The sequence below is a fragment of the Aotus nancymaae genome, unplaced genomic scaffold, assembly GCF_030222135.1.
Source record: "Aotus nancymaae isolate 86718 unplaced genomic scaffold, 86718_ANA_hifiasm-v0.15.2.pri h1tg000064l_0, whole genome shotgun sequence".
In the NCBI taxonomy this organism is placed as follows: domain Eukaryota; kingdom Metazoa; phylum Chordata; class Mammalia; order Primates; family Aotidae; genus Aotus; species Aotus nancymaae.
This window is the reverse complement of record NW_026988478.1, coordinates 13,646,804-13,673,619: the sequence shown is the minus strand read 5'-3', so window position 1 is coordinate 13,673,619 and position 26,816 is coordinate 13,646,804. Positions and strand designations below refer to the sequence as shown.

At 35.8% G+C, this 26,816-nt stretch overlaps 1 protein-coding gene across 9 annotated transcripts in view; it reads right to left on the bottom strand.

The window, feature by feature from the left end:
- CSNK1G3 (casein kinase 1 gamma 3) overlaps positions 1-22,875 on the bottom strand; it is a 102,852-nt gene extending 79,977 nt beyond the window's left edge. For 4 of the 9 annotated variants that reach the window (XM_012448245.2, XM_012448303.2, XM_012448280.2 and 1 more), the window contains exon 1: positions 22,472-22,875. The gene's annotated coding sequence lies outside the window, so the exon portion shown is untranslated. Of the gene's footprint in view, positions 1-166; positions 1,896-22,471 lie in introns of those variants that run through there. The other 5 variants (XM_064366224.1, XM_064366223.1, XM_012448255.3 and 2 more) reach the window with 4 other exon arrangements.
- Between the last annotated feature and the right edge of the window lie 3,941 nt (positions 22,876-26,816).

The window sequence follows — 26,816 nt, the reverse complement described above, 5'->3', positions numbered from 1 at the left end:
AAAATGAAATATCATTTCACAGCCATTAAAATAGCTAACATTTAAAAGACTGACAATATCAAGTATTGGTAAGAATGAAGAACTAGAACTCTCAAAAAAGTGCTGGTGGAAGTAAAAATTGTATGACTTTGGAAAAAAGGTTGATGGTTTCTTATAATATACACACCTATGACTTAGCAATGCCACTCTTAGATGTTGATCCAAGGAAATAAAATGCATGTTTACAAAAAGACTTGTACACTAATGTTTACAGCAGCCTCATTTATAAAAACAAAAAATTGGAAACGATCCAAATCTGCATTAACAGAAGAATAAACAAATTAGTATATTCATATAATAGAGGACTACTTAGCATTAAAAAGGAACGAAATGCTGACACATGCAACAATATGGTGAATTTCTCAGACATTAAACTGAGTAAAAGAAGTCAGGCATAAACATAAAAATTACCTATTACATGATTCTAGTTATATTTAGCTCTAGAATCAGCAAAACTAAGTTGTGGTGATAGAAATCCTATCAGCAGTTAAGTAGGGTGGTGGGAAATTTGACAGTAAAGTGTCATGAGGAAACTTTCTGAAGGAAAGAAATGTTCTATATCTTAATTGGGAGGAAATTATATGGATATATACATTTGTCAAAACTCATCAAATTGTATTTAAAATATATGCATTATATGTAAACTGTACCTCAAAATATGATTTTTAAAAACAATGCCCCCCACACACACACAAAACATGATTTTTAAAAACAATTCTGCCCCAACACACACACACACACAACATTTCATTTAAACATGTATGTTTTCCCCAGTATACCATTACTATAAAATTTACCTTAAAATCCTACTTTTGTTTTTGTACAAATCTGTGGGGTACATGTACAATTTTATTGCAAGCATAGATTGCACATGGTCAACTTCAGGGCTTTTACCAACACCCAAAACGTGTACATTGTTCCCACTAATTAGTTTCTCATCATCTACTCCCTCCCACCACCACCCCACCCTTCCAAGTCTCCACTGTCTATCATTCCACTCTCTAAGTCCATGTATAAACATTTTTAGTACCCACTTATAAGTGAGAACATGTGATATTTGATTTTCTGTTCCTAGCTTAAGATAATAACCTCCTGTTGCTGCAAAAGACATGATTTATCCTTTTTTATTGCTGAATAGTATTCTATTATATATACATACCACTATTTACGCATTCATCCTTTGATGGGCACTTAGGTCGATTCTATATCTTTGCTATTGTGAACAGTGTTGCCAAAAACGTAGGAGTGCAAGTATCTTTCTGACATATTGATTTCTCTTCCTTTGGGTAGATACCCAGTAGTGAGATTGCTGGATCCAGTGGCAGTCCTATTTTTAGTTATTTGAAAAGTCTCCTTACTGTTTTCCATATAGGTTGTACAAATTTACATTCCCACCAACAGTGTATAGGAGTCCCCTTTTCTCTGCATCCTCGCCAATATCTGTGATTTTTTTTTTTTTGGTCTTTTTAGTAAGAATCATTATGAATGAAGATATCTCATTGTGGTTTGAATTTGCATTTCCCTGACGATTTGTGATGCTGAATATTTTTTCATATGCCTGTTGGCCATGTGTGTGTCTTCTTTTGAAAAATGCCTATTCATATCCTTTGCCCACAAATAGGATTATTTCTCTTTTTAATGCCACTTTTTTTAAGTTAATGAACTTAATATTTTATTTTAGAAGTTTTACTTATTTGACATATAATTGCACATATTTATGGGTTACATGTGATGTTTCAATACACATATAGTGATCACATCAGAGTAATTATAATTAGCATAGGCATCATCTCAAATACTTACGATTTCCTTGTGTTAGGAACATTCAATATACTCCTTCTAGCTATTTGAAACAATGTATTACTGTTAACTATAGTCATCCAACAGTGGTACAGAAAACTATAACTAATTCCTCCACCTAGCTGTAAGAAGCTTTAAAAAAAAAGGCTCTTCTGTACTTTTTCTATATAGAATTTTCTTTTAGCAAATTTTCATGTTATTTTCAATATATAGCTTTTCATTTATGTTTAATTAATCAAATATAAAACTCATGCTATATCTAGTAAGAATTCCAATAATACAATGAAGTAAAAATATCCCTTGGGATATCCACACCCCTTGCCCTCCATCCCACTTGCCCTTCTCAGAAAGAATCATTACTTTTCATTCAGTGTGTATGCTCCAAAGCTTTTAATGCTTGTGCATGCATATAAGTACTTATATATAGAAATATGTGTAGGTGGGTTGGTTCATTTTACATAAGAGGTCCATATGAAACCTCTGGACAACCAGAACTGTTCCACAATAGAAGCATTTAAAAGCATATAAAGGACTTTTGCCTTTTCCCTTTCCTATTCCTTCACCCCACATGAACCCTAGAGGAGCAAGGGGCAGCTAATGAATGGGAGAATGGAAGAAAGAAGAATCAAGAAACAACACCTAATTCCCTTCCTCAATAGAGGATCCAGAGTCAAGTGCCAAGTCTGAAACTAGGAGGGAGAGAGAGGCAGAAAGAAGTAATGAGTTAGCTTAAAATTGAACATGAAAAATTGAACAGGTCATCTTGACACCTGAAAAGCAATCCACTTAAAAAACAAAACTATTCTTATAAAGATATATGACAAGAAATCAGTGAAAATGGACTACGATATCATTCATGAGTTGGGAAGTGAAAATAATCAAAATATATAGATGACAATAGTGCTTAGGGAGAAACTAAGCCATTTCCTATTTTATTCCATCTAGTTTAGCATATTCAGGTCACTGTTCATAAACTTGTAATAACGTATTGTTTTACTTTTTAAAAATAATTTTAACAAATTAGAATTTTAATTAAAATATTTTGTAGTAAGAGTCTTAGTATGTTACAATATTTTTCCCTATCATAGCACCTATCAGGCAGTATTAGAAATGCCTACATGTTTGTCTATAGCCTGCAAGCTATTTGCCTATTTTTATACAAACTTGGACCTAAGAATAGTCTTTACATTTCCATATAATTGGGGGGCAGGAATTATAAGAAGAATAACATTTTATAACATGCAACAATAAGAAATCCAAATTTAGTCTTCATATATAAAATTGTATAGGAATCGATGCTAATTTGTTTACATGTTGTTATGGATGCTTTTGTGCTATAAGAGCAGAATTGAATAGTTGCGACAGAGACCATAAGTGGTATACTTATCATTTCACACTGCTGCTCAGAGAATCATAAATTGCAGTGGCATAGTTATAACTTGACAATAGTGCCACACACATCACCTACTGCTACACTATACTTATTTTTTATTACCAATGCATATGGATATCAAAACCAATAGAGAAAGTGGACTTTCACGGTCATGCTTTTAAGGCACAGTGGAGTGTAGGTTATTTGTTCTCAAATTAGATGAGAAAGCATTGTGTTTATTATACAATGGTACTATGCTGAACAACACAATGCACTTGGACATGACCACATGTATTAGTTTTCTATTACTGTGTTACAACTTATTAAAAACTTAGAGGTTTATAACAACACAAACTTCTTATCTCGCAGTCTCTGTGGATCAAAGCCTGGGCACAGCTTAGCTGGGTGATCTGCTCAGGCTGTACTCAAGGTATTGGCTAGGACACTTTCTCATGTGGAGGCTGAAGTGGGGAAAAAATCCTCTTCCAAGCTCCTTCAGACTGGACAGAATTCATATGCTTGCAGTGTATAATTGAGAGCCCCAGCTTTTTGCTGGCTGTCAGATGGAGGCCACCCTCAGTTTCTAGAGGTTGTCTACAGTTTCTAAAAGCTGCCTATAGTTTGCCATGTGGACTTCTCCAAAATGGCTGCTTACTTCATCAAGCCCTTAAGAAAAATCTCTAGCTCTGATTTTCTAAAATTGAGTCTTATATAAGGTAACATAACCTTCTCTTATATCTAAGTCCCAAGATTTGTATCCTATTCCAACACATCAATTCTCCCAGGTCTTGGGATCCTTGATAGCTGCTTCCAGATCTCTTTAACACTGCTTGCCAGACTATGTGCTATTATAAAGAGCATAGACTGAAACACAAGTAATCCTGGAATCCCATTTAGATCCTAATTAGCTGTATAGCATTGAACAAAACACTTAATCCGTCTAAGCTCATTTTAATAATTATAAAATAGAAGGATTAGACTTGGAAATTTCTAAGGGTGTTCTTATATTATATGTAGCTTTATAATTCCCTATTGTATTTGATGACAAGGACTCTATTATATGTAACTTTATGATCCCTGAACCTAGCACACTGACTGTACGTTAATAAATGAGCTATTTCTATCTCTAAACATTTCTAGTCAATAAGCCCCATCTGTGTACAGGATCCCAAGAGATTTTAAAAGAAAAAAAAAAAACAGCAGAGCAAGCAGAACAGCAAAAGAAACGTAAACCATTTGCCCAGAAATATTAGCCTAACCTCTCAATCACAAATATAAACTGACAATCAAGTACCACTAGATACATCAGGAAAGCAAACAATATGAAAGAAAAACACCCTCTTCCCAAAAGAAAAAAAAAAATACAAATTTAAGAAAAGGAAAAAAACCTCGGGGGGAAGCAGATCATTTGAAGAACAGAAGATAGCTTTAAAAACAGCAGCAAAAATTAAAAACAATTAGCCCCAAGGGCTTTTGAGAAGTAAAATAACATATAAATATAATTTTAAAAATAGCATTAAAAGGAATAAGCAAGAACAAAGTGGGGGAATAATCCTAATATTTAAAACAAAAATATAAAGACATACAAAATAAAGGAAAAAAAGACAATCCAATATCTCCAATTTCCAACTAATAATAGAAATTAATAGGGAGGACAGAGAAAATTAAGAAAACGAAATAATCAAAGAAAATTTTCCTGAGCTGGAGCAAAAAGGGGCCACAAAATGTTAAGGAAAGAAAAGTTAACTCCATCATATTATTTGGTTCAAAAGCTAGTCATAATACTGTAAGCATAGATAACTGATTTTCAACTTTTAAACTCAATCTTAGCAAAAAAAAATCAAAATAAAAGTCATATAAAAGAATATAAATTCAGTCAACCTTGATAGTGTTAAAATAACACTACAATTGAGACTGAAAGCAGCTCAGCTGTTAATGGGCAATAGGTAAGGTAAAAGGAAGGATGGAACAAGAGTATCTGCATCTTGCAAAGTACAGAGTTAAGAGAGAGTCTAAAAATTCACTAGAACAAGAAATAGAGATGTACGAACATTATTTGAAGCGTCAATGGTAAGTAATAGATGAAGTAAACTTAATAACTACCCAAACATTTAAAGACAGAAGGGAAAGTAGGAGCATGTGAGCTAAAATTTCATTCTTAGTGGAGAATTAAAAGATAATACAATAATTTGATAGAATATCAAAGAGAAAAGTGTATGCTTATTATTTAGAATTCATAAAAGTAATCACCTGAAGCATTTTGAAACTGAAATAACTAAAAGTGGTTCTATCTACTGAAAAATTCAAAGACTAGAAATAAGGGGCAAGAGACTATTGCTTATGTTTCTTTTCCATATACCAGCATTAATTTAATAGACCTATTAATTCTACTATCAACAAATGAGTAACTTGCATCCTAAAGATAAATAAAAAACACTGTCAAATTCAAAAAGAGCATTTCAAAAAATTTAACAGTATAAAGTATTAAGTGCCTCTACAAATCAGTTTTTGCTTTTGTTTGCTTGCTTTTAATGAAAACAGACTCCATCAATAATAGTGTACACAGTCGTGGAGTTTTTGGATTTTAACCTGAAATTCATAGAATTCCTGAGAATTTTCTAAAGAGAAAATCCATAGCTTTCAACAGGTTTGATATCAAAAGATCATGTGAGCCTAAAAAAAAGTTAAGAACCACTGAAAAGTATACTGTTACTTTCTCCCTGAATTCCTTTATATAGTCTTATAGGCAATCTATCCTAAAAATTTAAGTAATATCTATACTTTATTTAAAAGCCAACCTTGTTATAAAAAATTATTTAGGGCAGTTTGTAATACAGGCACTACAACAAGGATGAAGAAAAGATTTACATAAAGAAATCAGGAGATTTCTAAGAAATAACCTTAGAAATAAAACTATGTAATACTAATATACCATGAGTTTCAGTACCCATTCAAAGCAAATTTATTTTTGTACTTTCTGGTGGTCAGGCAAAAACAAAAATATGATTAGAAATAGAACTGGCTACAAAATTCAGAGTGTACATTAAAATTACACCAGTTGCTAAAAAGTCCTACCAATAATCTTAGTATTGTATTATACCTGCAGAAGCAGTCAATGATAAAAACTGAAAATTTCCCTCATGGAAGCTATAGATTCAAAAATAACTAGGAAGAGAATGGAAAAATGCATCTTGAAAACTTAAAAATTAGGCATCCATTAAAATAAAAACTACTGAGAGAAGATTCACAGAAATATGCCCTGCTTACAATTTTTTGTAATACAAATAATTACTTATACTGCTTTATATTTTAATTTTTACAAGAAGATATTGCCTCTTTAACTGAAACCTTAATCCATCTACTACTAAAAATAACAGACATACATTTAGTTAATGCAGCATGAAACCACGTGTGAATAAACGGTAATAAAATATTTACAACTTCTATTCTAGTCTGTAATTATTCTCAGTTTACTAACTTATTTAAATATTTACATTAAAAAGACCAGAATTCCTCAAATGAATGCTTTTAAAAATTATCTTTGAAAGTAAATGAACATATGTAAATAATGTACTTGCTTTCACAATTACAATTTTGATACAGTAATATCTACTAATAAAGACAAAAATGAGCTGCTAAATACAGAAATCATTAGACATAACTGATTATATGAATAGAAACGTACGCCACTAGCATACTTCTAGTTTGGTGACCACTGATGAATCTTCAAAACGTAGAACAGAAAATCAGATTCTCTCATCCGCATGGCCCAATAATTTAGGACTTGACAGAGCCAACTGACCTCCTTAAGACTGCAAACTAGATAAAACCAAGAAAGTAGTCTAAGACTGTATCAATATTAAGCACTGAAGTTCCTATAGGTATTTTTTTCATGTTTAGCATGTTATTCAATATTGTTTACACATATAAATTTATAATAACTGGAAATTTAAAAATCAAATTTTATAGTCAAATGTTACTTATTACAGCATTGATTTCCCACTGCTTTGTTATCTCAAATGAAAAACTCCAAATTTAGTATATGAAACAACTCATCAGTGTTTCAAATGCTTTATTCAGTCTCTATAAAAATTGTATTACAATACATGTCTTCAGCCTTCTCCAAAATTTAAATCAGTAAGGATATTTGTGATGTGATGGCTAGCCGTTACATCACATGCTTCTATTAGCAGCAAGTGTCCCAGTTACTGGTTTTCTGGCATTAGCTCAACTGTGGTTGTCTAAGAAAAGAATAAACACTTATTTTTAAAAGCTAAATCATTAACTGTAATGTCAAAAATGGAGATCAATTTCTATAATTACCTACTACAGAAACTTTTTTTAATCCGACAAAGATTTAGAAACTATCATCTATAACACTTCATATTTTTGAAACTTGATTTCAGGGATGTCTTTATACATTCCTATTAAAGCCCAGAAATTTCTAGCTTTTAAAAATTATAACCATGTTTTGTTTGAATAATGTTCTCCAAACTGTGGATCGGGGCCCATTAGTGGCCCATTTAATCAACTTAATGGATTTCAGACAACAGTTTTTTAAATAAAATAGTACCAAACAGGAAAGAAAATGGAATTCACATATGTAATAAGGGTAAGTCATGTTTAACAAGATGTGTAGACTTTAAATGAATGTACATGTATCACTGGGTCAGTAATCAAAAAGTATTTCTACAGTTTAAAAGCTACTGTATTGTGGCATAGGAGTATCATCAAAACATACTATAGTATAATCAGTTATAATTAAGTCAATTATTAAATAAGAAACCTTATTAAAATCTAAATTTCCTACATATAAATATTACTGGAAGTCTAATTAAATTAATATTCTAATTATTCAGATCTCACTGTTCTCCAGTAACTACAATATGACTGTTTCACAGGTCCTCAAAATGTTTTTTATGCCTTCTATGCTCAATTTCACAAGTGAATATACATTCCCATTTGTAATACCCTTTATCATAGCCCATGTGTCTCAATACTTGGAAGGGGAGGAAATATTTTATTTACAATTTTTTTTTTTGAGACAGGGTCTCACTTTGTCACCAGGCTGGAGTGCAATGGCATGAACATGTCTCAAAATAGCTGAGCCTACAGATGCATGCCATTACACTAATTTTTGTAATTTTTGTAGAGACAAGGTTTTGCCACGTTGCCCAGGCTGGTCACAAACTTCTGAGCTCATGCAATCTGCCTGCCTCGGTCTCCCAAAGTGCTGATATAAGCATGAGCCACTGCACCCAGCAGAAATATTTAATTTGAAAATGCACACCCTCCTAAGCATTTATTATACATAAACACAGGGAAGCAAAGAGCACCTTCATCTTTAAGAATGACAGGAATCAAAAATCAAGCAGAGGTCAGGTTAAATTTATATTACTGAAATATTCACCATATCAACCTCTGTGAGCAGGTCATCTCACTATCTACAATCAGAAATTACACTGCAAACCCTAATCGTAACGATGCTACAAAATTTAAAGTGCAAGCCATCAAGGAAATTTTGGAATGCTTATTTTCATTCAATAAATACTTACTATTTACCATGTACCAGACACAGGTCTAGGTGCTAGAAGTAGAGTAATGAACTTGCCCCAAAAAATATCTCACAAAGACTCTTAATGATCTATCTACTTCCATTACCCACAACTTTCTGTAGTACACTTTTAATACTGATTTAAAAGAATGTTCTTTTTTATCTCAGGAAAACCAAAAAAAAGCTGATTTATCAGCAGTTATGTTTTATAAAGTTACCGCAAATACTGAACCACTGCTCCCAGGAAAAAATACAGTTATGTTCCTGCCAGTCTCTGGTCACAAGATTTTCATCAACCAATCGAAACATAGCTTTGCTTTATGTATGTTTCTCTTTCAAGACACTTAATATATATCTCTGATTCGTTAACATTGCACTAATAGCCAACAGCATTATACTCATGCCTGAACTCAGCTTATCTAACACATGAATTTTTTCCATAAGCCTTATTCACACCTTTCTTGCACTTAGGACCACTAGGCAGCACATCAGCCCTAAGCTTGGGGGCCGTTTTAAACAGTGAAATCACCAGGAAAAAAAGTAATAAATAGCCTGCATAAACTTTGATCTTCCCAATGGCAATAAAAATAATTGAAACTGAATCTGATCAAACCTCTACATCTCACTACCAATTTAGAGGAAAGATATGGGACAACGTTTTCACTCTTTAACATTAAGATACTTCATTTGTTAATCTTATGTCCTCAAGGAAGAGTCATTTCATTAATTCTGTCTCCCTGTTATCTATCATAACACACAGCAGTCAACATCGATTAAAAGTTCTTAAATAGTGAATAAACGAATGAATGACTGAACAACCTTTTAGAAACTTAGGAATGTTAATTAATATGATCATCACTTTTTCAAATAAAGGAGAAGGAGAAGCTTATGGGCAGACAGGCAATTTATAGCTCTAAAAGATACTACAGGTAGAATAACACTCCACAAATCAAAGGTCATTTACACAGTGATTTCAACTCTTCAAAACAAAGCTATGAGCCAGAAGAAAAAGAAATTCACTAAAGGAGGTCACAAAATACATATTCTCTTCATTAAACAACAAGAGCCCCTAAACCCCCCACTTAAGAGACAGTTACTTTTACTTTTAAATAATTCTAATAAATTGGTAATAGAATGCAAATTAAAAGGGAAAAACTGAAGTGACTAGAAAAATTATGACTGAGAACAAGGAAGACAAACAACCTTATCCTCATCAACAGATTTGCAGACATTTTTGCATAACAGCACTTTATAGCTGAGGTTCAGAATGAGAGCCCTAAACCAACAAGGAAAGATTTGAATATGTTTAGAAAACACAGAGAAAGCAGTACTACTTTGTAAAGTTTGTCATTAAAAGAAAAAAAAAAATTAAAATTAAATATATTTTGGTAAAAGGGTATGCTTCAATTTTCTAATTTATCTATCAGGTCATTCCCTATAATGCTAACTAAATGAGAAAGTACATTCAGAAGTCAGTGGCTGTATCACACATGGTTCTCATAACAAAAGTTACATTCGTTCTTCTCAACTTCAGTGATAATTTTCTAACATATAAAAATACAGAACTACTAATACATAGCCTAGTACATGCAAAGCCCACAAATTTAAAAGGTTCATGTAAGGGTAATGATGTTTGGGTAACTATGACGTTAACAGTGTCAACTCTTGTCGTGGAACAGACTTAGCAGTATAACTGATTGTTAATTATAAATAAGTTAGTAACTCAAAGTGGGGGAGGAGGAAGAACAGGAAAAGAAACGAGAAGAATCAGAAAGTATGGGAATAGGAACTGGAGGCAAATAATAATAATAAGCCAAGGCAGATATAAATATATTTGCCATGAAGTCTTAAAAACAAATTAAGGAAGTTTAAGGAAACTAAAACAGAGGCATTGCAACCACACCCCTGCTTCTTTCTATTATTAAAAAAGGAAGCCACGATATGTAAAAGACGGGGCTGCCCGTAGGTGCTTTGGTATGAAGTTATCACGTGCAAAGGTTAAAATTACGTAACCCCAAAGACTAAAAAGAGTGTTTAATGAATACTCAGGTATGCCAAAGTTACCCAAAACATTTTACATCTCAAGCATCCTAATTACACAACACTTCTGGGACTACAGTGGGACCCACAGGACCAAAGTTAATAACTTAGTGTCAAAAACCCATGAGAGCTTTCAACAACTGTGTTAAAGAAACTAACACAGATTCAAATAAAATGTCACTTTGCATTTCTATATTTTCAAGAAAAGAAGCAAAAGAAATTTACTAGCATCTTACTGAAACTCCACCTCAGAGAAGTACAATATGGATAAGTTCTACTGAGGGGTTGATTCAGGTCCATAGTTCCAACATTCAGGCAGTCTTAGAATTCAGAATGTCTGGAGATTTTTGACAGGTGATACAATGTGTATATACTATATATTTAACAATGCCTCTATAGAAGGCTGGGATAGCACACTATAATCAAACATTTGCTATTTCCACAATGAAACCTTTAAATATATGAAATAAAGGGAATAGCTAGGAACACATTTTGTGAAAAAAATCAGTTTGTGCCAAACATACAGAAAAAGTTTTGGTTTCTAGAGTGTTGTGGATATTAGAGCTACTGAAAAGGAATTATGGTCCTACAGAATAGTACTCATTACTCTTTATTATGTATCAATGTTATTGTGGTATTTTGCTGAATCAAGAGTAATTCCAAAACTCTCCTGATGGTTCACACAACATGTCCTCTAAACCCTACCCAGTGCTAAATTTCTGTACCACATTCTCTTATCAGAGCCGTTCTCAGAAATCTAACCCTTGCAATTTATAGAACTGCCAAATCCAATTTTGCCACCACACAAAAAATGTTCATTGAATTGAATATATTGAACTCATCCTAAAATGGCTTGCTCTCATTTTGTCACAGAAAAAACACTGTAACTGCTGAGGGTGTTCCTGACCCAGGAAGCAACATCAAATCAATCACGAAAAGGACCCCAATTTTGTCTTAAATATCAAGATACAATAACCCTATAAAACCCTATTATCATAGTATATTTATGTGTAAATATTTGCAGACTATATGCAATATAAACTATATGCAATAAACATGATATACTATAACTAAGGTAAAATATTTCCACAGAGGGGGGAAAAACAGAGACCATTCCTCATCAACAGTGGCATAAAAAAGAATAAAGCAGTAGAAATGCACTTATACTAAATAATCTTTAAGATCCCCTCTATCCTGATGGCCCATAAAAAATACAACCCAACGATATTATAAATATGATCAATATAACCTAAAATGAGTAACTTTTTATTAGTAACACTTCTTGCCCTCTTATAATTTATAATAACTTTAAAGATATCACTTAGGTCTCCTAGGATTTCCAGAAATAACTGAATGGATGCCTTAATTTATCTTTGATAAATTTCCCTGTAACAAACTTCTCAAGCTTTAGAACTTCTCTAACCTTTGGAGCTATACTTATCAAATACTGCTAATGAGCAATTAATACAGTGGCCTCACTAAGGATGCTAAGTACAATTCACCCTCATTATCTATGGGTTCTGCATCCATGGATTCATTCAACCAACCACAGATTGAAATATTAAGGAAAAAAAGCATCTGTACCAAACATGTACAGACTTTTTTTAACCATTATTCTTTAAAGAATACTTCATAACAACTATTTATATAGCATTTACATTGTATTAGGTATTACAAGTAACCTAGAAATGACCCAAAGTATAGGGGAAGATGGCAAAGGTTATAGGCAAATATTGGGCCATTTCATATGAGGGACTTGAGCACATCCTTGGATTTTGGTAGCTGTGAGGGGTCCTGGAACCAATACTAAGGAGCAATTAACTACATGAAGCTATGAAGAGAAGCCACTACTTTAACTTGATCCTCTTGTTAATATTTTCTTTGCATTTTTTCTGTGTTATCTTTGCATTTTTTCTGTGTTATCATACCTCCACACCAAATTTTAAAAAGACAGTTGGAAAATAAAAGGAAGTCATTTTTTTAAAGGGCTAAGAGGAGAGTGTAAAAGGAAGGAGAAATTAGTTATTTTCAACCCTACAGCACACCAGACTCATCTGTAGAAATCCTAAAATATACCAGTGCCCTAGCCCTTTTCAAGCCCTACTGATTATTTATCAAATATAAATTAGCATGGGTAGGATCCCAACATTCATCTTCTTTTCTTAAGCTCCCAAGAAAATTGCAATATGAAGTTAGGTGGAGAACCACTAGTAAAACTGTTTTCTCCACAAACCCTTCTCTCCTCTCATCTATTTAGTTGTGTCAGCATTACCAGCCCATAGCAAAGACTGCAAGAATTATCTTTAAAATTTTCCATTTTATTCTTTCATTTACTCTGTCACTGCTGAAAAATTACTAATTTTCAACTGGAAATTTTTAAACATGTATAGTAAAATTAATTTTAGCTTATTGGATATTCTCATTTCCAAATGCTCAGGATTTCTCTTTCAGTCTTCAACAAACTACCTTCATTGGCAGGGTATTGAGGTAAACAGCAAAGCATACAATAATAAGCAAACACACATTCCAGTTATCAACTTTCAATAGCTATCAGAAAATACTCAAAACAATTATCTTAAGGAGCTGATTATATTTTGATACTTTATTAACTACAAACATTATCAGAATCTCAATTATATAAAGACACATTAACTACAATATATCCTGATCCTCATATGACAGGAAAAGTACTCAGTAACTATCCATTTTTTTGATGAAAACTGACATCACAAGATTCCACATCTTTAAGATTTAAAGATTTACATTTTTGGAGTGGGGAAGAGTCAGACTGCTGTCAAATTCCCTAAAACAAATGTAGAAAAGAAAATAATGTTTTATTAAAAAATATGCATCTATAAATACTTTTTTCAATGTTGTCTACAACTGATACCTACTAGTTTCATCTCCAAAATAATACTAGACTATTTTTATAGTCCAAATTAGAATTTTATTAAAATGTCCTGTAGTCATAAATTTGCACACCCTAAGACTTACAGAATATCATGGATTTTTCTCTCTTCTGTCCTGATTATATTACTTATTTGCCTGCCACTTGAAAGTATTCATTGCTAGAATATAAAATAAGTATTTCACAGAAATAGAAAATAAACATGACACGGACTGGGTGTAAAGAAAAAAAAACATTTTCACTTCTCTGTTTACTGAAGGAAATCTGAATATAATTTTAACTCTAATAAGTCACAGTCTAATACACTGCCTATGACTTCAGCATCCCACCTGAAGTCAAACCAAACAAATTAAAAAAATAAACACAATAATTTCAGAATATTCAGAAGTTCACTAATTTTATAATTTGTACCAAAAGATACATGGCCAATTTCAACTTAAAACTTTAAGATAAATAATTTTAATAAATCCAATTTTAAACATCAAGAAAACTGCAAAGTGTCAATACATTTGAGGCACACTTTATTTAAGGTAATATACAAAGAATGCAAAGTTATGTATTAAAATCTAAGCTGGTAGAAAACACCTCCCACCCCAATATTCTACTCTCCTCAAAAAAAAAAAAAATTACTGTTTTTTTTCTGATGATAGAAATAATGCACAGTGATAGCTGAAAACCCAAACACTACAGAGAAGTGTATGTAGCATAAAAACAAAAATCATCCTAAATCTCAGCATTTATAAACAACTATCATTAACATAAATACTCTTTCAGAAAATGGATGGATTTACTCCATATACTTAAAATCTACACATATATGTATCTATGAATACATGTATAGTATATATGCACGTATATATATATTCCTTTCATTTACATATAGTGAAGGTAAAGAAATGTTTAACATCATTTTCTTGAAAATAAAATAATACATTGTCCCAAACACTCACTCAGTCTGCTTCTGCATTTTCATTTAAGTAAGCTAGGTTTAAGATTATTGTGTGCGTGTGTGTGTGTGTGTGTGTGTGTGTGTCTTTCTATGTGGTATTGTCATTACTGTTGACTGCTTGAGGTAAGTTGAAAAATTTTGTCAGTTTGCTTATTTTAAAAACCTCTGGCTACACTTTTTCCAAAGCCTAAGAACACAGGTATCTGCACTAAAGGTGATTAGCTGACTAATTTACAGTGGTAGCCCATGGTCCTGCAAAGTAGACAAGATTATTATGGCCTCCTAATTCTTATTCAGAAAGAGCACTACACTAGCAATAAGGATATGAAAGTTCTACTAATCAGGTGTGTGACTTGAGCATTTCAATCTTTCTATGATTCATTTTAATTCTAAAATTCTATGGTTCTTCCCTTCCTCCCCATCCCCCTACCATCTTTGCCGCTCTCAAAATATGTGAAAACCATCCTTTCCTCCTATTTCACTGAGATTCCAGGATTCAAAATAAAACCTTCTGACCAACAAACTCCCATTTTCTCAATGCACTTATTCTCCCCTAGATATGAGATGCAAAGTTAATCGATGAAATCAAAGGTATAGGCAACTTCACGGTGAGGAAGGAAGGCAACAATGCAGAAAAAAAAATTATGCAAGTTTATAAAAACAAATTTTTAATTTAAAATTAGACAGCTTTATGAGCTTCATGAAAAAAATTATAATCTTTTAACTTAGATCACTTATTTTATTGACTCAAAGTTAGCCAATAAAAAAATAAAGTAGTGTTTTTAGCTCACAAAATATTCAGACTCGGCCAGACACAGTGGCTCATGACTATAATCCAGAACTTTGGGAGTCCGAGGTGGGCAGATCACCTAAGGTCAGGAGTTCGAGACCAGCCTGGCCAACATGGCAAAACCCTTCTCTACTAAAATACAAAAATTAGCTGGGTGAGGTGACGAGTGCCTACAATCCCAACTATTCAGGAGGCTGAGGCAGGAGAATCACCTGAACCCAAGAGGCAGAGGTTTCAATGAGCCGAGATCATGCCATTGCACTCCAGCCTGGGTGACAAAAGTGAAACTCTGTCTCCAAAAAATAAAAAAAGTAACTTCCCAGGCATGGTGGCTCATGCCTGTAATCCCAGCACTTTGGGAGGCCAAGGCAAATCACTTGCAGACAGGAGTTTGAGACCAGACTAGCCAGCATGGTGAAACCCCATCTTCACTAAAAGTAAAAAAAATTAGCTGGGTATGGTGGCATGCACCTGTAATCCCAGCTACTCAGGAAGCTGAAGCACAAGAATCACTTGAACCTGGGAATTAAAGGTTCCAGTGAGCTGAGATTGCACCACTGCACTCCAGCATGGGCAACAGAGTGAGACTCTGTCTAAAAAGAATAATAAAGAAAAAAATAATTCAGACCCGACCATATTTAAGAGGGCAACACAGAAGCAGCTTTCGAATCTTTCATCCATTACATTTGTACAATACTTTAAAGTTAAAAGTGCATTCATACACATTATTTATTTTCATTCTCAAAACAGGTAGATATAGTGGTCACTACTGATCATCTCTCTAACATCCAACATCCTCCAAATTCTTCCTTCCTGCAATTTTTTAAAAATATCCTTCCTCCTCTATCTAACTCAGAAAATGTGATTCCAACACCAATTGCAGAAGGCATCTCCTGATTAGTAGAAACCAACCATGATAACCTTACTTCCCTTGTGATAACTAGTTAGGAAGTGCATGTGACCTAATTCTGGCCAATAACATGTGAAGAGAAAAGTATTCTGGTAGGCTTATGCAAAATATTTATTTGCTTTTCCAGAGACAGAGACAGAAACAGAGAAAGAGATCCACTCCTTCCTCTGGCCAATGCATGTCTAGATTTGCTGTTGCAGCTGGCCTTAGGATGACTCCAACACACAAAGGATGCAGAGCCAAGAAAATGACAAAGGCAGACCAGAGCTCTGAAGTACTAGCTTGGAGCCACCCACCCTACACCTTCATACTTCAATGTGCCATTTCAGCATCTACTGTAATTCAGCAAGCAATGTGGTTACACCAAAATAAACAGCATACCACATATACCTCTCCTTCTCCAACCTGGACTTCCTGCTCCTTCGACTGAAAGTTCTCCCTTCCACTTGGACTGTGCTGAGTTCTCCTTTCCGCTTGGACTGAGCTAGGTGAGACAGTAGGTTCAAGTGCTCCTGGTATATATCAAATTTCCTCTTCTAAAGAACAATCTCCTCTACCCCAGCAGTAGGGACTCCTCTATCCCAGCATTCCTACTTGGATTGAGGAGATGTTGGAACTATAAGAAGGCTTACCCCTTCAACCCTGACAGTACATAAAAGCTGAAAGGTAGCTTATGAAATCAGGTTAGGGACCTTATTGGGAAATATGTGAGAACCACAGATTGATCACCTGACTAGATAATTAAATAATTCACTCTGAGAAATGAACCTCTGGGAATATCAGAATCTTTTTTTTCTTAAAAAGGATGCTATTAAATAAATCTCTAGGCAGTAAACTAGGAAAGATATTTTAGAAGCAGACAATTTCTTTAATATATTAGAATTAATCAACAGTTCTTAAATTAGCCTAAAAAGGAAATCATTTCTCAACATCTACAAACTCTATACATTTTACTACAACTAAAACAAAAATGTGCATTCACAAAACAATCTTATAGCATGGAGCCAAGGCCACTTCTTCAAGTGTGGGTCTATCAATGAAAGTTCTATTTCATTTTTCTTGCAAAAACAACCCCCATAAAATAACGCCTGTGATTTCCAGTTTCTGTTTCTTAAACATAGAAAGACATTTTACAAACTTGTGAAAAATAAACTTATTGCAGATTTTTTTTAGATTATTAGGTTTTTTTTTTTCCCTAATCATTTAAGATTATTTCACCCTCATCTATTTCAACTATAATTCATTTTGGCTACTCGATCTTGAAGTAGCCAATTGGTTCTCATATAAACACCTTTTTATCTTCAGAGTTCACTGAATAATAATTCATTAAATTATGTGATTACAACATCAAGTGTCGTAACAGTGTGTTGGGTACAAACACAAATGTTTCTTGGTAAGTACAGAGTAACTGGAGGGAATAAAATTTCAAGATCAAACTAAATAGTCATCTACTGTCACTCAGTGTAGCATTAGCATCAGTCAGCAAATTCTACAGAAAGAATGGAGACCATCATATAATCTCATGAGTGGGTTAAACAGAGGTCAGTTAAGAGAGATTGTCCTGTAATAGGGTGCTCCCAAAAGTCTTCACTTGTTTCCACCAATCAACCCTCTAAAATTCAATCAGCAACTTCTGAAATGAAGGACAGAACATTTACACAGTGCCTACTATGTGGCAGGCATCACACAGCCCTTGGCACTTTATATGAATTTCCTCCATTTTGATGAAGAACATAATGGCAGAGTAACAGGGTAACTCTCTTCCCTTGTTTTCCAAGTGTAGCTATCAGCTAAAGAAAGTACTTCCAGGTAACACAAAGTCATCTAAACAAATGTAATAAATTTGAATACAGCTTCAACCTCACATTACTACCCTTGAGAAAAAAACATTAAACTTTGTATTTAAGAAAAAGAGTATCATGAGATTGTATCTCATTCTATCGAAAGTTATAAAAAATGAAAAAATGTGGACATGATTTAGCCATGTGAACATAACTTACCCATAAATTTTTGATAAATTATAACTATAACCAAAAAAGTACATCTTATCTCTCCAATACATAAACACTTCAATTCATTGTTAAGAATTACTTCCTATAACTAAGATGATAAGCATGAAGTGTGGTAGGATAGAATATAACCAATCACTATGGTCTAAGAACAAATCAATACACACTTTCTTTAGGTTTCATAATAGAAGGAAAGCCCAAACATTTATAATTGCTAAATCTCAGCTTTCAGAGAGAGCTTAAAAAGAAACAAAAAATGTCAACAGCAGCCTCTACTATGTCGCTAAAAGTTACATATTTCTACATTTATGTCTCATTCCGTATTTCCTGAGCAGTTCAGACGTCCTTGAAAATCATTTCACATTAATAGATAAAGCACACTTGATTTCTATTAAGATTCCAAGTATGGTTGCAAAAAGTGATGCTCTGAGGCACTTTAAGTTATCAGAACCATACTGTCTGCACCTACAGAATCCCACAATTAAAGACATATCTCAAAACCACCACTTTGAAGAAATTACATCATAAAGAACCAACACTCACACACATTCTATGAATTAATAGCACTAATTGCCAAATGCTTGAGAAAAGACCAAAAAACAGATGAAGATAGAAGATTAGAAAAAAACAGATCACTAGTGGCTTAAGACTTTAAAGCCAGAAAAAAAAAAAAAAACTGATTCAAATATGCACTCTGCTACTTCCAAGATCTATCTTCAACAGGTTACTTAAACTCTAGAAGACTGTTTCCTGCTCTCAAAAATGGAGGTTACACCACCTAAGTTGTCTGAATAGTATCAATTATGACCTCTATACGAAGTAGGCACTTAATTATAAGAGGTATTGTTGTTGTTACTGGGAGGTTGAAGAGAACACGAATTCAGTTATAAGTCCTTTTTGAATACTAAGAGGGGAATAATTAGAGAAGCTAAGAAGGGAATAATTAGAAGAAAAGAAAACTTCAAACAATTTTCCCTGTAACATGATTTTACACGCACTTACAAACTGATACTTAATTCCAAGCACTACTTTGACAACGATTAAGTGTGGGATTACATTGTTTTAGGGTCATCTAATATTTAAGATGACTTAAAAGCCTCACATACATTTATCTGGAACTGTGAAGTTTCTCATCTTATCAGCCCTCTGTTATTGCCAATTTTCTCCATGTACAGATTCTTTCATTATTACTTCATTAAAACCACTTTCTGTGAAAATACACATTCTTTACATTTCATTTCATCCATAGCAAATCTCACTATTAATAATACAACTATTCAATGACCTATATTTTGTTTTGTTATTTAATACTTCAGCATTCCTTCTATTTAGTTTGATACATCCTTTTGGGAAGCCCTTCGGAACAAAACAACTGCTTGTCCCATTCCAAAAAATATGTGAACCAATAAACTATATCAGAGTAAGTCTACTCCGAGCATGGAGTGAATTACAGGATGGATCACAGGAGACACAAAGAGGTAAATGGAGAGCTTCTCATTTCTTCCTGAGTCACATTTTTAGAGTCTGGATTGATTTCATGCAAAATCAATTACTAGATTACCAGACACACCCATATTCAAATGCAAATAAAGAAATATAACAAAACCATGTATAGATTGTTTTGGATTATACACTTTTCTGCTTTCCTTCAGTAGCGCCAATGATAGCAAATTAACTATTTTGTTATAATTTGTTTCCTTAAACTTACTATCCCTATTTGCTTACCTACTGTCAGCATGGGATCTGTACGTTTGGACCTTCATGCCTCAAACTGACTCATCTTTAAATACAAGGCATTCTGGACTTTCATGGCCTGATCTCCACCTACTTTCATAGCTTCTCCCACAAAGACCTCCTGGCACAACAGCTTTATCTCCAGTTCAACAAGCCCTATAACACAATCACATGCCTTTGCTCAGGCTGTTCCCTTTACTGAGAAAACTACTCCCACCACCACCTCCTCAGCCCCCATTTTGCCCATTAAAATATGTTAGGGCCCAGATGGAGTGCTACCAGCTCTACATTCATTCAAAATTTCCCAGTCAAAAATTAGTAACTCACATACACACCCCATGCTTCCAAGGCACCTCCAATAAAACACACAGGAATCTCTGAATTACTTCTGTGTATGTCTGCTTCTCCCTTGAAGGTAGTGCTGAGTCTCATTCATCTTCATATTGTACTCACTGTTCCATCCTTACACAGAGCAAAGGCCCTAGCTGAATTAAACTATTCCTTGATTCCACAAAACCCAGTCCTTTATTTTCAAGGAAGTAATAAATGTCTTTCATGTATTGAAGATTTTGTTAATATATTGTAAATGCTTGCAAATCTAATGGTGAAAATGTCAATAATTACATAACGCATTAATGTTTAAGCTGATGAATCGCAGAAGGGGATGGATGACTACAATAAATCATCAGTAAAGATAATCGTTTCTCAAGATCCCCAAAAAAAGTCATTCATATCAACATTAAAATTAACCTTTCTGACCCCCATTCTAATAACTACTTCTACCTAATACATATTCAGAAATGCAAGGTCACATAAAGCAGGAGTGTCTGTACATTCTGCTAAGAAGTATGTCAAAGTCATACAATGTATTTGATAACATCTTTCATCCAACGTCCATAGATGTAATTTTTATTTTTTGTGCAAATATAAAGGTGAACGTATACAAAATAAGATAATTTATCTTAAGATACAACTGGAGCAAAGTTTGTAAATAATTATAAAATACACTAAGTACATCTCAAAAAAAAAAAAAAAAGAAAAAGTAAAAAAGAAAGCTATTAGGAATGTCACAAACCAGATCTGATTTTTTTGGTGAAAAATGTTTTCTTAAACTAATTTCACATCTTTCTAATTCCACATTATTCTCACAATTTCTGTAATATTTTTCTTCCAAATTTATGGGGAAAGCCAATATTCTTCAAAGAAACACACAGATCTTTTAAAAGTGTATAGTTTTAATGTTATATCCCATCTTAGATGTAGTTCACTATCTTTTATAACTGTGGACAAATGTCATTTCAATCAGAAGAAGTAATTGCAAAAAGTAAAATAACGACTTATTTTCTTAAATCATAAACAGTAAGTACGTTTTTAATTCTCTAATTTAAAGTAGATGTCCTAATAGAAGGTTTAAAAGAGGCCACTGACCAGCCTGGATACTTTACACAAAAGACTGAAAACTAATTCACACAGTATATCAACAGTAGCTATCTCCCACACACAGGCACTCTCTCTCCCCCACTTGAACTTTCCCTCCCTATAAAACATGAGGTGGGAGAAGGGGAATGACCACAGGCCTAACTACCCCCGCCCCACGGGCAAACACACATCTCCCTCCTCATCCTGCTGAAAAGAAATGTGGAGGCTGTGGACCAAGAGACCTGACGCTTCTCAGTGTCACTTCCCCTGCATGTGGGATAAACAAACAAACCGGCACCATGAGAGTAACCATCAGAGTAATTTTGTTACCTTTGACTAATGTCTTGGTTAAGTTTTGAGCTGAGTCAAAGCTCTAAGAAACAGGTAAATACCTGAGTCCCCCACCACCCAACCCCTTAAAACAAAACACTCCAACGGGAAGTTTATCCCTGAACTGAAGGCTGTCCCCGTCGCCTCCTCCCAGCCGATCCATGCCTCCTTCCTCCCCGAAACCCCTACCTCGAAGGTAATTGTCTCGATACAGTCAAGGACCTCCGTGGGCGACAATCCCCATCTCCCAATCCCTCGTGAGGAAGACCCCGCCGGCCCAGCTGGCCCACCTCCCTCGCCGCCCCACTCGCGCCGCACCACTCAGGCAACTTTTGCACCCAGCCCGGCCCGCCACCCGCGGGCCCCGCTGCCCCTAGCCCTCCGCGCCCTCAGCCTCCGACCGCGACCCCCTCCGGCCCACGCCTCTGAGCCGCCCGCCCGGGTCCTCGCCCACCCCTCCTCCGACACCCGCGCCTGCGGCGCCGCCCTCGCCGCACCTCACCCCACCCCACCCCGCCCGGGACCCCAGCCCACCCGAGAGGGAGGGCGCCGCGGCCGCGCCGAGGCTGCCGCGGGCCGGGGCTGGCGGCCGAGCACCGACGCGCAGGGGGCTTTACCTCAGAGGCGCGGCCGCGAGCAGCAGGGTCGGTCCTGGGCGCGGGCGGCGCCCCCAGTCCGTCAGTCAGCGCTGGCGGGGGCAGCGGCGGCGGCACATCACACCCGCCAGCAGCCGGAGGAGGAAAGAGAACCACGCAAGGAGCGAGCAAGCGAGGTTGAGGGGAAGGAACGAGAGAGGGAGGTAACGCAGCGCGGCTCGGATTTGGTCCCTACACTGCCGCCGGTGCCTCCTACCGCCGCCGCTGGCCGGAGAGTCGCCGCCCGAACCGCTGCTGTCGCCACCGATACAGCCAGGAATGAATGCACAGCAGCGCCTCGCTTATCCGGAGGTCAAACATCCTTCTGCCTCGGGCATCCGGATCGACGCGGGACCCGGAAGTGAACACATGGAAAAAAAATTAAAAAGGAAAGCGTCTCACTAGCAGCGGCAGCCCCCTAGCTACCCGCATCAGCGAAAAGAGCCGAGTAGAGCCGAAGATTGCACCAGCCTTCTCGGATTGGTCGGATCGCTGACCGGAAAGGAGACGGTGCGGTCATTGGCTGGCAAGTTCTATAAAGCCTAAGCCACGCCCTCTCTCCGCCTCTCTGGAGTCGTGCGTGAGGGAAAGCGAGGTGCAATTGCGGATACGAGTGTTTCTCTGGATGAGGCAGTGGGCGGAGAGGCATAGCAAAGTCTACGCATAGAACTGGAAGAAACACCCCCTTGTTTTCAGAGAGAGCTATTAAGAATTGAGTGAGCGAAGAGCCTTAAGGGTGCCATTGTGCCAAGTCAGGGTGCTGAGGCTTTCCCTGTTGTGCTCAGTGCAGCCCTCCAGGTTCCAACAAATCCTAGGGCCCGGCCTAGGAGTATGACATCACTGGGTTGACATTTCCCCCACTTCTTTGTAACCCCAGTGCTGTATCAGGGCTCCAGCTGCTCAACTGCTTAGAAATATGAATTATGGCTCACATTTGCATCTCATTTGCTGTTTGTAAACTGAGGTAATCCTATGAACTGTATAGTGTGGTGTTATCTGTTTTTCAAATTAATCTCCCAAAGTTCTGAGAAGCTAAACATCACCCAAGTCATCTAGTTGTAGCGCACAAACTGGAATCAGTGTTTTCTGACTCGCACTTAAGTCTACTCTGCCTACATAGAAAGAGTAGAAGATTGCATTCCTTTCATTATTTCTCTTGCCGTTGGTTCCCTGGGATGGAGATAAGTCATTTTGGTAGACTTCTATGGAAATTGATCCACCACGAAGGCATTGAAGAGCACTCTGAAAGTATAATTTTTTTTTAATTGTTATTCTTATGTCTCAAGTCCTTTCAGAAGTTAGGCATTAAGGTGTGCAGGAAGAAGAATCATAGCCTGGTGCCATGTTTTTTAAATGTTCATTTTATCAAACACATTTATATTCTTGACTGTATCAAGAAACTTGAGACTTATCTCTCTTTCTGTCTGTCTACCTCTCCAAATGAAAAGACTCCAATGAGACAAATGCACTCCTTGCTCATTTTCCTCCCTACTTTGCTAGATTGATGGTGTAGCTAATGTGTTACCTTCGGAGGGCTAGTTAGTATGGAAATCTGTATTTGATTTTGGTTTGTAATACAACAGTGCCTTTTTTTTTTTTTCATCTCTCTTCTCACTTTCTTCCTCAAACTGGGAAGTTAAGAAGTAGAGGGGAGTGATAAGAGCTCTGTTTCATGCTTACCACACCATCATTCTGTAGGGGACTCAAAAGCAGCTAAGATGTATGCGTATTCAGAATTGTGAATGACTTACCTAGGCAGATGACATATCCCAGAATTTCTGATCTCTCTCAGGAATCACTACTAGGCAAGAAACAAAGTCAACAACATCTCACTCAATAGAGGAGAAATGTCTGCAACACAGGAAACTCTAAATATTGTCCTCAACTCCCAACAAACCATTTTATTCTCTCTACCTCAAAAGCTCAGTTTTGATAAAGAACACCCACCCTTCTAAGTTTTCATAAATGTTTGAGAAAGTCAAGTATATAAATATGTGATCAAGTCACATTTTTAAATTTAAAATGGGCTGGTCCAAGAACTGATATTTACAACAAATTGATCACAACCAGTTACAGATTTCTTTATTCCTTCCCCACTCCCACTTTTTCACCTGACTAGTATTTTTTAAATTATATTAGAAATGGATGGGAATACATGTTTACATTTTTAACACTGCAGGAAAGACTTTCAGTTAAAATTTGGCCTATAAGCTCCTATAGATTAAAACTGGCAAAGCCTGGTGTAGTGGTGAATGCCTGTAGTCCCAGCTACTTGGGAGGCTTGAAGCAGGAGCGTCCCTTGATCCCAGGAGTCCAAGGCCAGCCTGGGCCACATACTAGGACCCTTTCTAAAAAAAAAAGAAAAAAATGTCAAGTAACCTAGATAGGTAGGAATGAAATTTTCAGGTCATTCTATTAATTTATAAGAAAAATTGCTTTGGGAGGCCAAGGCAAGCGGATCACCTGAGGTCAGGAGTTCAAAACCAGCCAGGCCAATGTGGCGAACGAAACCCATCCCTACTAAAAATACAAAAATTAGCCAGGTAACAAGAATTGTGCGTCATTAATCCCAGCCACTCTCTGGAGGCTGAGGCAGGAGAACTACTTGAACCCAGGAGGCAGAGGTTGCAGTGAGTGGAGATAGCACCACTGCACTCCATCCTAGGCGACAGAGTAAGACTATCTTAAAAAAAATAAAAAAAAAACTTATAAGAAAAATTGGCAATGTGAAAACAGCTTATATTAATGAAGGAAAAGCCAAACCACAGGCATCACAAGCAAAACTCTATCTTATAGCATGATATCTGAACATAAGCAGCCAGATTACACTTTTCCATCTGCCAAATTGCAAATCAAATACAGTTTGCTTGTTGTGTCACCCCACATTTCCTGGCATCGCCACTTCAGGTATTTATATTCCATTAATATTTTTCATTATGATTATAGCATAAGTTCATGTGATACTGTTGTCACAATTTTTATAGTACATTGGAAACTTGCATTTATCAAATTTCTCTTTTGAGAAAAGCTTTCTCCAAATGTCCTACAGATACTTTGTTTGAGAGAGAGAATGGTATGTAGATTTTGTGGAATGTAAAGCTGGCCATTTTTGTTCCTTGTAAGCAGTAAAACTTAAAGTGGGAGAAAGATGGAAATGAAACTGTTTGATTATGGTATTAAGCAGGAAATTATGAGATTAAGATATTTACTAAGGCTTTTCAAAATAGAAACAGATAAAACATTCATTTTCTTCTTCCAAATATTTTGTTAAACTGTAATGGTAAACCTGGCATGGTGATTTACTAGTTGCCAGGATAAGGCCTGAGGCATCACCAGATTATAATTAATTCTTTATTTTTCAACATTATTTTAAAGGAAAAGTACTGGGGAGAAAGATGTAATTAAGAAGTAAATGAGGAGTAGAAAGGGAAAGGATGCAAAATGGAGAATTGTAATGATAGCCAGGGCTGGGAGGAGAGCAACATATTTTACTAAGACCAGAAAAATAATTTCTTCCCCTGTCAAGCCTACAGTCAAGGGGAGGGACAAGAAAGATTCCGGAGAATGCAAGTTACACACAGCAGCTAGATCAGGTTTTGGGGAAGCTATCGCTTAGCAACCTTTCTTTCAGATTATTACATGAGTACATCTCAAAAGACACTGTTTGTACCATCCTTAGAAGGATGGTTTGAAGCATTTGGTAGGTGGGAAAAAAAAAGTACAAGAATCACAAAACTTTTCTGAGAGGCTTTATTACATGTTATAATATTGATCTTCAGAAATGTTTAATAAAATCACATTTCCAGGAGTCCTTGTCTTAGCTCAGGTTACCATAATAAAGTATTGCAGACTAGGTTGCTTACACAATACAGATTCATTTTCTCATAGTTCTGGAAGCTGGAAGTCTGAGATCAGGATGCCAGCATGGTCAAGGTCTGGCGAGATCTTTCTTCCTGACTTTTGGATTGGCACCTTCCCCCTGTGTCCTCACATGGCCTTTCCTCGGTGGGTGGGCATGGAGAAAGAGGGTGATCTCGCTCTCTTCCTCATCTTAATCCTATAGAAGGCCCCACCTTCATGACCTCATCTAAACCTGCCAAAGGCCCCATCTCCAAATTCCATTGCATTCGGGGTTAGGGATCCAACATATGAACTTCGGGGAGACAAAATTCAGTCCATAGCACTCCTCAAAGGAGTATATTCCATGCAGAGAGTATATCGTCTATAAATTAAAGATAAAGGTTAGACAGGATATTAATAAGAGAAGACAACTTGTAGACCATGTTAAAACCTCATGGAGAAGAGAATACATTCTTAAGAGAGAGAA